The sequence below is a fragment of the Ochlerotatus camptorhynchus genome, unplaced genomic scaffold, assembly GCF_037179485.1.
Source record: "Ochlerotatus camptorhynchus isolate MF236.1 unplaced genomic scaffold, CSIRO-AGI_Acam_v1.1 ptg000330l, whole genome shotgun sequence".
In the NCBI taxonomy this organism is placed as follows: Eukaryota; Metazoa; Arthropoda; class Insecta; order Diptera; family Culicidae; genus Ochlerotatus; species Ochlerotatus camptorhynchus.
The window spans coordinates 13,535,661-13,544,140 of NW_027040818.1; positions in this window are offsets into that span (position 1 = coordinate 13,535,661).

The window sequence follows — 8,480 nt, forward strand, 5'->3', positions numbered from 1 at the left end:
GGAGGGCTTATTAGAAACTTCTCACCAATAAAGTAATGATCTTCTAGTAAATTGTGCATATAATTCTATTAATATTTCATTTTATTTAAGCACATAATTTTTTTTACAGTCAATTAGCATTAGCATGCGATACAAGAGATTTAATATTACTTGCTCGTTTTTGCGTAAAATAATCAATATTTATTTTACTTGTAATTACCTTTGAGAGTTTTTTTCAAGTTTTTTTTTTTGTGATCTGAAAATTTTCCTAGTTTGGTTAGAAGTTTCGAAGCTAACGCATGTCCACAGGCCTAATAGAAAGATAGGCAGAAAAAGTGTATCATAAAGAATGGTTGCATGCAGGGTTGCTTCCACTAATTTGCTATAGATGAGAGATTTTCGGAGTTTTGAATTCGCTAGATGTTGTATTGGGGATTTGTATTTGTTGGATACGGGAGGAGATTGGAGGGCGGGTTATTATTATTATTATTATTATTTATTAGTGACACTTTATCTTCTTCTTCTTCTTCTTCTTCTTTCTTAAGCGAGCTATCTGTTTGACAGCTCTAGATTAGGGCCAGTGTCTAGACTATATGCCCTGACACTTTATCACTTCTGTGACATTCGTGTCTCTTTTTTATGACAGATTGAATTATCTTACGAACTAAATTTCTTTGAATAAATTAGCATCTTTCAAAAATTTAATTACTGCTTTTTCTTTGCTGGAGGTGTTTGCAAGAACATTTGTTATTGTCCCATCGATTCCACAGTTTTGCCTAAATTCGGCAAATCCTCTGCAATCCACAAGTATATGATGCACAGTAAGTCGAGTTCCACAAAAACAGCACATTGGTGGAGATTTGTTTTCCAACACGTGAGAGTAAGTCAGCCGAGTGTGCCCGATGCGTAATCTGGTAAGAGCTCGCTGCTCAGATGAATTTTTTCTGTCAACAAATTTGCCTGCAGTCGGTTTGATTTGACGTAGGTGTGCCCAGGTTTGTCTCCACACATTTTCACAAACACACCAAATGCTTTGTTTAATAAACCGCACAGCATCCTGGGGTGGAATTGGCATGTTTGGTGGAATTCCCTTCCGCCCTTGATTTGCCAGTTTGTCAGCTTCCTCATTTCCCAGAACTCCTGCGTGACCGGGAATCCAACAAAACCCAATTTTAGTTCCAATAACTTCGCGTTCAATTGCTTGGATCCAAGGATGAGTTGATTTCCCATTTTGAAGAGCGTCTAGACAGCTGGTCGAGTCGGTAAATATGATTGTTGGTTCGTCTTTGCTAATTTCTGACACAGCAGCTTTGAGCGCAAAAGCCTCTGCAGAAAATATACTGCAGTTTCCTGGCAAACTGAAGGCAGTTCTTTTCGTATCTGTAACAATTCCCGCACCAGTCTTCTCATTGTCCTTATATCCGTCGGTGAATACTTTCCTGTGTGTTGAGTATTTATTTGTTACAAACTCAACAAACATTTGCACAACAACTTGACTTGAAGTGCCTGCTTTTACTTTCTCCCTCAAGTCGTTACTTATAGATGGTGATGGAGTATACCACTCTCTATTGGTTAGTCTTAGAACACTACAGATGTTCGGCATGAAGACTCCTGTTACTGCTAGAAACAGATCAGATGCTCGCTTAACCAATGGTAGGTCGGCTACTGATTTGTTTTTTTTCCACAAGTCGTATTGCTAGTTGTGATAGGCGCTGGATTAGTATTAGACGAAATGGAAGACACCTCGCTTCAGCCATAATGGAGGTAATTGGACTAGTTCTGAACGCGCCAGAAGCTTGTCGTATCACCTCATTATATGTTGGGGTTAGAGTACGTTCCATAGCTTCGATGTTGATGCTGGTGAAACCTAGGCCGTACAGTAGCTTGGAAGTCACGAGAGCTGAACCAATGGTAAGGAGAGTTGAACGGTTGCTTCTCACTAGACGACGTCCCAAAACTCGAAGTACGTTTAATCGCTGCACACAGCTACGTTTGGTTTGTGCAAAGTGCTGAAGAAGATTAATTTTCGCATCTATCAACACACCAAGAATTCGCATCTTTCTAACACGTGGTATAGGAGTACCATTGACTTTGATAGCCCGACTACGCTTTCGATGTTTCGTATTGCAGATGTGTAATAACTTTGATTTTTCCGGAGCGATAGCAAATCCAACGCTCGTAGCCCAGTTGGTTAATTCAGTAGCTGCATTTCGTAAGTGTTTCCGAATTTGTGCAAAGTTTCGTCCCTTAGCAATCAAAATTACATCATCAGAGTAAACTACAATTTGAACATTTAGTGGAATCTTTTCGAAGATAGGTTGCATTGCAACTAAAAATAGTGTGACCGACAGAATAGATCCTTGTGGTACACCGTTTTCTGCAACACGCATGCCGGATGTTGCTCCATTAGCTGTAACCCTAAATGTTCTGTGGTTAAGGAAACTAATGATGATGTTCAACAAGCGGCCGTTTATTTTCCATGTTGTCAGAGTCTTGAGGATTGCGGGTCTCCAGATGGTGTCATAGGCTTTGGAAATGTCGAGTGATACTACTTCTGCATGTTGGTTCTCGCTGAGCTTGAGTAGTGCTTCCAACTGCGCCAGGTGTGAATCAGTGCCTTTGCCAGCACGGAAAGCGTGCTGGCGAGGGTCGAGTTTGCCGTTGTTTTCAAACTCTGTGAGAAGTCGACGGTTCACCATGCGTTCGAATGTTTTTCCTAGACAGCTTAGAAGGGCAATCGGTCTGTATCCGTCTGCTTTACTCCGATCTCCATCAGGTTTTGGAATTGGAATAACTATGCCTTCTTTCCACTCATCTGGGAATGTGCCACTTGTCCATACTTGATTGTACAACTGCAAAAGCGACAACTTCGCTGAGAATGGTAGGCGTTGTAGAAGAGGATAACCGATGTTATCATTCCCAGTGGAGGAGCCTCCTCGTCGATCTAGGAGGGGGCCCACATCTATTCATCTATCGAAAATTCTTCGTTGTACCGTTTATGGTCCTTCGGGCGTAATGTTTTTGATGTTACATGCTTTTCCTTTAGTTTTGTCCTTCGAAACTTTTCTGTGTAATTTTCGTCAGATGATTTTCTTTGATATTCGTCTGCAAGCGCGTCAGCTACTATTTGTGCATCGTTGGTGACTCCTCGTGGGAGATTCAGAGTTATCGAGTTGTTTTTTTCTTTTCCCCTGTAGTTGATTGACTCGGGTCCATATTTGACTGCTAGGACTATTGGGATTTATGGTTTGTACAAAGTTTTCCCAACTTCCCTGCTTTGCTTCACAGATCATCTTACGACATACTGAGCGGGCAGCTTGAAAAGCTTGGAGTGCTTCAACTTTCCGGGGATCGTCGTTGCTAATTCGCCGAAGTGTACGTAATTTCTTCCTACGATGTTTCACTGCTTTTCCTACTTCGGGATTCCACCAAGGGACGGCTTTTACTCCCACTTTTCCACTGGTTCTAGGGATACTAGCTTCAGCGGCGGAAGTGATGAGGTGGGTGAATTGTTCTACGGTGAAGGACTCCTGAGGGCTCAGAGATCTGCTACATAATTCCTCATATCGTTTCCAGTCTGCATGGTCGTAGATCCATTTTTTACGAAATCTGGGTTCAGTCGGAATGCCGGGGATATCAATCAGAATTGGAAAGTGATCGCTGTCTCCATAATCCGAGATTATTTTCCATGTAAATTTATTGGCAATGGAAGCGGTGCAGATAGAGACATCGAGAGCTTGTGTGTATCCTGAAGCAGGGTCAATACGGGTGTGCGATCCGTTGTTCAAGACTACCATGTCTTGATCAATTGCTAGTTGTAAGATTTTGTTGCCTCTTTTCTGAGCCGAGTTTGTTTTGTGCGATATTCGGCTTCCCCAAGCAGAGTGGTGGGCATTCAAATCGCCTAGAAGAACAATCGGCTTTGGAAGCTCCTCAACCAAATTACGAAGTTTGTCATCAGCATTCTTATCATTAGGTGATAAGTATACTGAAACCAGTGTCATATCCATTGGTACATACAGCCTTATGGCTACTGCTTGGATATCAGCATGCAGTTGAAGTCTTTCAAAGGGTGTACCTTCCAGTGATGGCATAATCCTCACTCAAATGATTTTGTTTCGCTCTCAAGGGCTCCCAATATCACGCGAGATACTGGAATAAAATATCAAGCATGATATTGATTTAACAAGCTCCTTTAATATTGCGAGACAATTCAGAACATGTAAAATTGTAGCTACGAGTTGACTTACCACCACAATGATTTCGTAGCACATCGTTTTCTTATAAAGAGAAAGAATAGCTTGCTATCTCTCTTTACTCTTCACAGATGACAGACACGAAGTTACTGCTACCAGCAGTGATGGAATTTTTGGTTCGTGTTCGGGTGTACATCAAAAATCTTGAAGCTCAAACTCACCACAGTTTGGTGAGAATTGTAGTTGGTGAGTTTTGTTAGCATGATATCAGAGCAACCGTATCACAGCTTTTAATATCATCCAATATAGTCTGCTTGTTGATTTTTGTTTACGATACTCAAATGAGATTATTCTCATTGGTGAGATTTGACCTTTTGATATTTTCCCAACACTGGTACCTTCTTTTACTGCCAGACCGGCTCCTTGCCTACCGTGGAATGAGCAAGGACTAAGTAGAAGCTGATAGTTTCCCCCAAGGTAGTTGGCCGCAACTTGATGTTCCCAGGTGTTTGTTTCTTGAAGACATACCACTGTTGGTTGATATTTTGTAAGGAGAAGTAGCAATTCGTCACGATGCGAGCGGAGCCCATTGATATTCCATTGTACAGCAAAAGTACGAGATACTCTTCCTACTTCACTGTACGAATTGGAACTGGATGATTCTGAGAGGACATCGTTGTTAAGTGGTGATGACTCACGGTAATCATTGGTGTTGGTGAGTATTGGTGTTGATGAGGATGCTGGATTAGTGTGCTCTGAAAGAACGCAAGTACACGAACAGAGCACGAATGCACTTGAAGTAGAGGAGCAAGAGGGGGTACTTGCCTGTGGAGCTAGGCGACCCACGTCAGCTGCCGCCAGAGGCTCTTCGGGTAGACCCGGTACATCCTGGAGGGCGGGTGTTTGACGCATAGAACCTGTCTATTTCGCTTTCAGAGTATCACAGTCAGCGGTTTTATGATTCGTGAGCGCTCGCGATTCGTAGAATCGTTGATTGTGACTGCAAGTGGATTTGGCGGGTTTTGTGTGTCGGACGCTTGCTTTTTGGCCTCTTCTTGTGTCTAGCATGTGCAGTAGACTGATGGAAAATTAGACTTTTTCGCTCCACAGTGCTTAAATGGTTTCAAATCGGGTCCTGATTAGCCTCCAAAAGTTATAACTCATTTGGTTAGAAACAGACTTCGCACAAACCATTTGAAGTTTACATGTAAATTACAATGGGAAATCTCAACTTTTTGTTAATTGCCTTCTAGTCTTTTTTTCATATTGAGCTGCGAAACAGTTCGATAGCAATTCTTACAGAAAATTTTCTCAGCTACAACTTTGCTGAAATTTGTTTCTATGTAAAACGAAACAGAAAAAAGTTATTAATTATTTAAGAGATTGGGAAACTTATGACATGATCAAGCAGCTGCTCTGTAGGCAACACTGTATTTTGCAGTGTGACATAGTAGCCATGATTTATGTGTCCTATTCAACGCCCCAGAAACACCAATGTTGCCTGCTGAGCAGTTGATTGAGCATGATCATAAGACATCAGCGCATTGAACAATTGATAACTTTCGATCCTTGCATTTAATCAAAAAATGGTCTTCAGCAAAGTTGTAGCTAGGAAAATTTCCTACAAGTACAGTTGAAAGTTTTTGAAGCAAACCGATATAGTGAACTATTAGATAGACATGAACAAAAATCTTGGGTTTACGATAGTAATTCCCATACAAACTTCAAATGGTTTGTGCCATCTCAGTTTCTCACCAAATGGGTTCAAATTTTGAGAGGTTAATCAGGATCAGATTTGGAATCGTTTAAGTATTGTGGAGCGAAAATTTCAAATTTTGCATCACTCTAATGTGCAGAGTATCATTATAGCGTCTAATGGTTTTGAGATTCCTGGTTGCGTGAAATATATTTGTGAGAATATCTTTTTGAGATTTTAGTAGTCACGTTTTGTTTGTAGTTTATATTTTATTTCTTTCATGTTATTATCGTAAATAATAGTTATTCAATAATAGATAGTTCATCCATATGAGATGCTCGATGGCCCTGGAGGGATCGTTTTTGCTTACTGAGCAGAAAATCATGGGTTTAATCCCAAGCTCTCCGTCATGACTCTGAAAATTCATGATCACTAAATAAAATGAATATGTTCTTTCAATAGCCGGCTATCGAGAGATTAAATAAGCAACAAATAAACAATACATACTTTCGGTTGCATCGCCAACTTGAGGTGAATCCTAACCGAATACCCTACCCAACCCTCCAACTCCGTAGCACTTATGAGGGTGTCGCTAAGTCGGTGACCTCTCGTTAAGTAAGTACTACATCAACATTTCCTTCCCTATCCCTAGTTATGGTAAAGATGGGCGTGGCCGGGAATAGCGACAGTCATGCTTCTGTTACTCTTGTTTAGATTGGAACCAATGTTTACTCCCCAGCAGGGTTACTTCCACTCACTTGCTATAAAAAAATGTTTTTCAGAATTATGAAATCATAAGATGGTATACTAATAATTAGTACTTGTAAGTTACAAGATGAGGACGTGAAGTATGTGTTTGACACATAAAACCTGTCAATATTGCTTTCAGTGCGCCACAATCAGCAATTTTACGACTCGTGAGTGCTCACTCTGAGTGAACGCTCACGAATCATAAGATCGCTTATTGTGACGCACTGAAAGTAAAATTGACAGGTTTTATGAGTCAAACACATACTTTAAACCCTCTTCTCGTTACTTACAAGTACAGCATATCATTATATCATCTAATGATTGCATAATTCCGAAAAATATGTTTTTATAGCAAGTGAGTGGAAGCAACCCTGCTCCCCAGCATTATTCCTGAAAGTAGTCTAACTGAGAATTTCAGAAGAGACGTGAGTGTCGCTAGTATCCAATCTACGCTAACAACGCTAACGCTATGTGATTGTAAGTGTTATGTCTCTTTGCCTGTGGCTTAACTTCACTTATTGTGGGATATGACATGTCTCTTTCGTCCGACGTGACGATGAAGCCTTTCGATCACGTCACGTTCATCCATCAAGGTACCTCTATCCTTATCCCATGACGACTGATAATGCTATTAAAAGTGCGCTTATATGTTGTATCGACTTGGTGTATTCGGTGAATTTATTCTTCACGGGAAATAAGCACACCGAAGACACCAAACTGATTTAAAGTAAAACCATTAGCACTAATAATCGCTCTTAAAACATTGCATTAGCACTTATAATCGCAACACGTGCCACGCAGCAGGTCATGTTTTTTCACTTGTCTGCGTTGACAATTTTCGATTTTCGCTTTTCGATTACGCTGCTTGAAGTTTCTACTGAGTCACACGTGCTTTCATATATTTCGATTGACGCGCAAGTTTACAGCCTCCCAATCACGATAACGAAATCCACCGAAATGCAGCCTTCCAGCAAAACGTATTCATTCCGGTATTGTAAATTTATGAACTGTTCAAAATTCAAATGTTGATGTTTCAGAGACCCTACAGAAATCGAGTTCGGTTTGCCACTTGCAGCCAGCTTTAAGCAGCTCGTGAACAACGTGTACCAGGCGGATGTCCTTTTCAAGGTTGGCCAATGCGGACAGCTAATATACGCCCATAAGGTGATCATCGCGATGGCCAGCGAAGTGTTTTTCACGCAGTTCAACGGGAATTTTGCAGAATCTCAACGAAACACGCTTACTGATCCGGTCATAATCGAGGATATCGAGCCGGCCACATTTCTGGAACTACTGCGGTACATTTACTGCAGGGATGTCAACATTCAACCGGACAACTTGTTGGACATCTACTACGGCTCGGAAAAGTACATGCTGAAAAATCTGAGTATGATGTGCGTGGACAATATCTATCGGCAGATCAACGAAACCAATGTATTGAAGGTACTTCAGCATAACCGACGGTATGAGTTTCCCTTAGCTGATACCCTTTGCTTGGAAATTATCTGCGATAATCCGCTGACGTTCTTTAAGGAGGAGGCATTTCTAGCTCTGAATAAGGAAGCACTGGAACTGATCGTCTCCAGGTCAACCATGAATTGTCGCAACGAGCACTTGGAACAGGCGATCGAACAATGGGAACTGCGCAACAACACAAAGATAGAAATTGAAGTTCAGTTGGAAGCATTGCTATGCCGAAAACTCTACTTCTTTGACAAATGTTCCTACAGTTACAACATTGACACACGCTTCAACCTAAGTGTAGAAACGAGCATCGGATTGTACGGAATAGGATTCTACGTTGGCGTACAGGATGATTTCCTTCCTGTTCCTAACAGTGCCGTTACTGTAAATGTGTA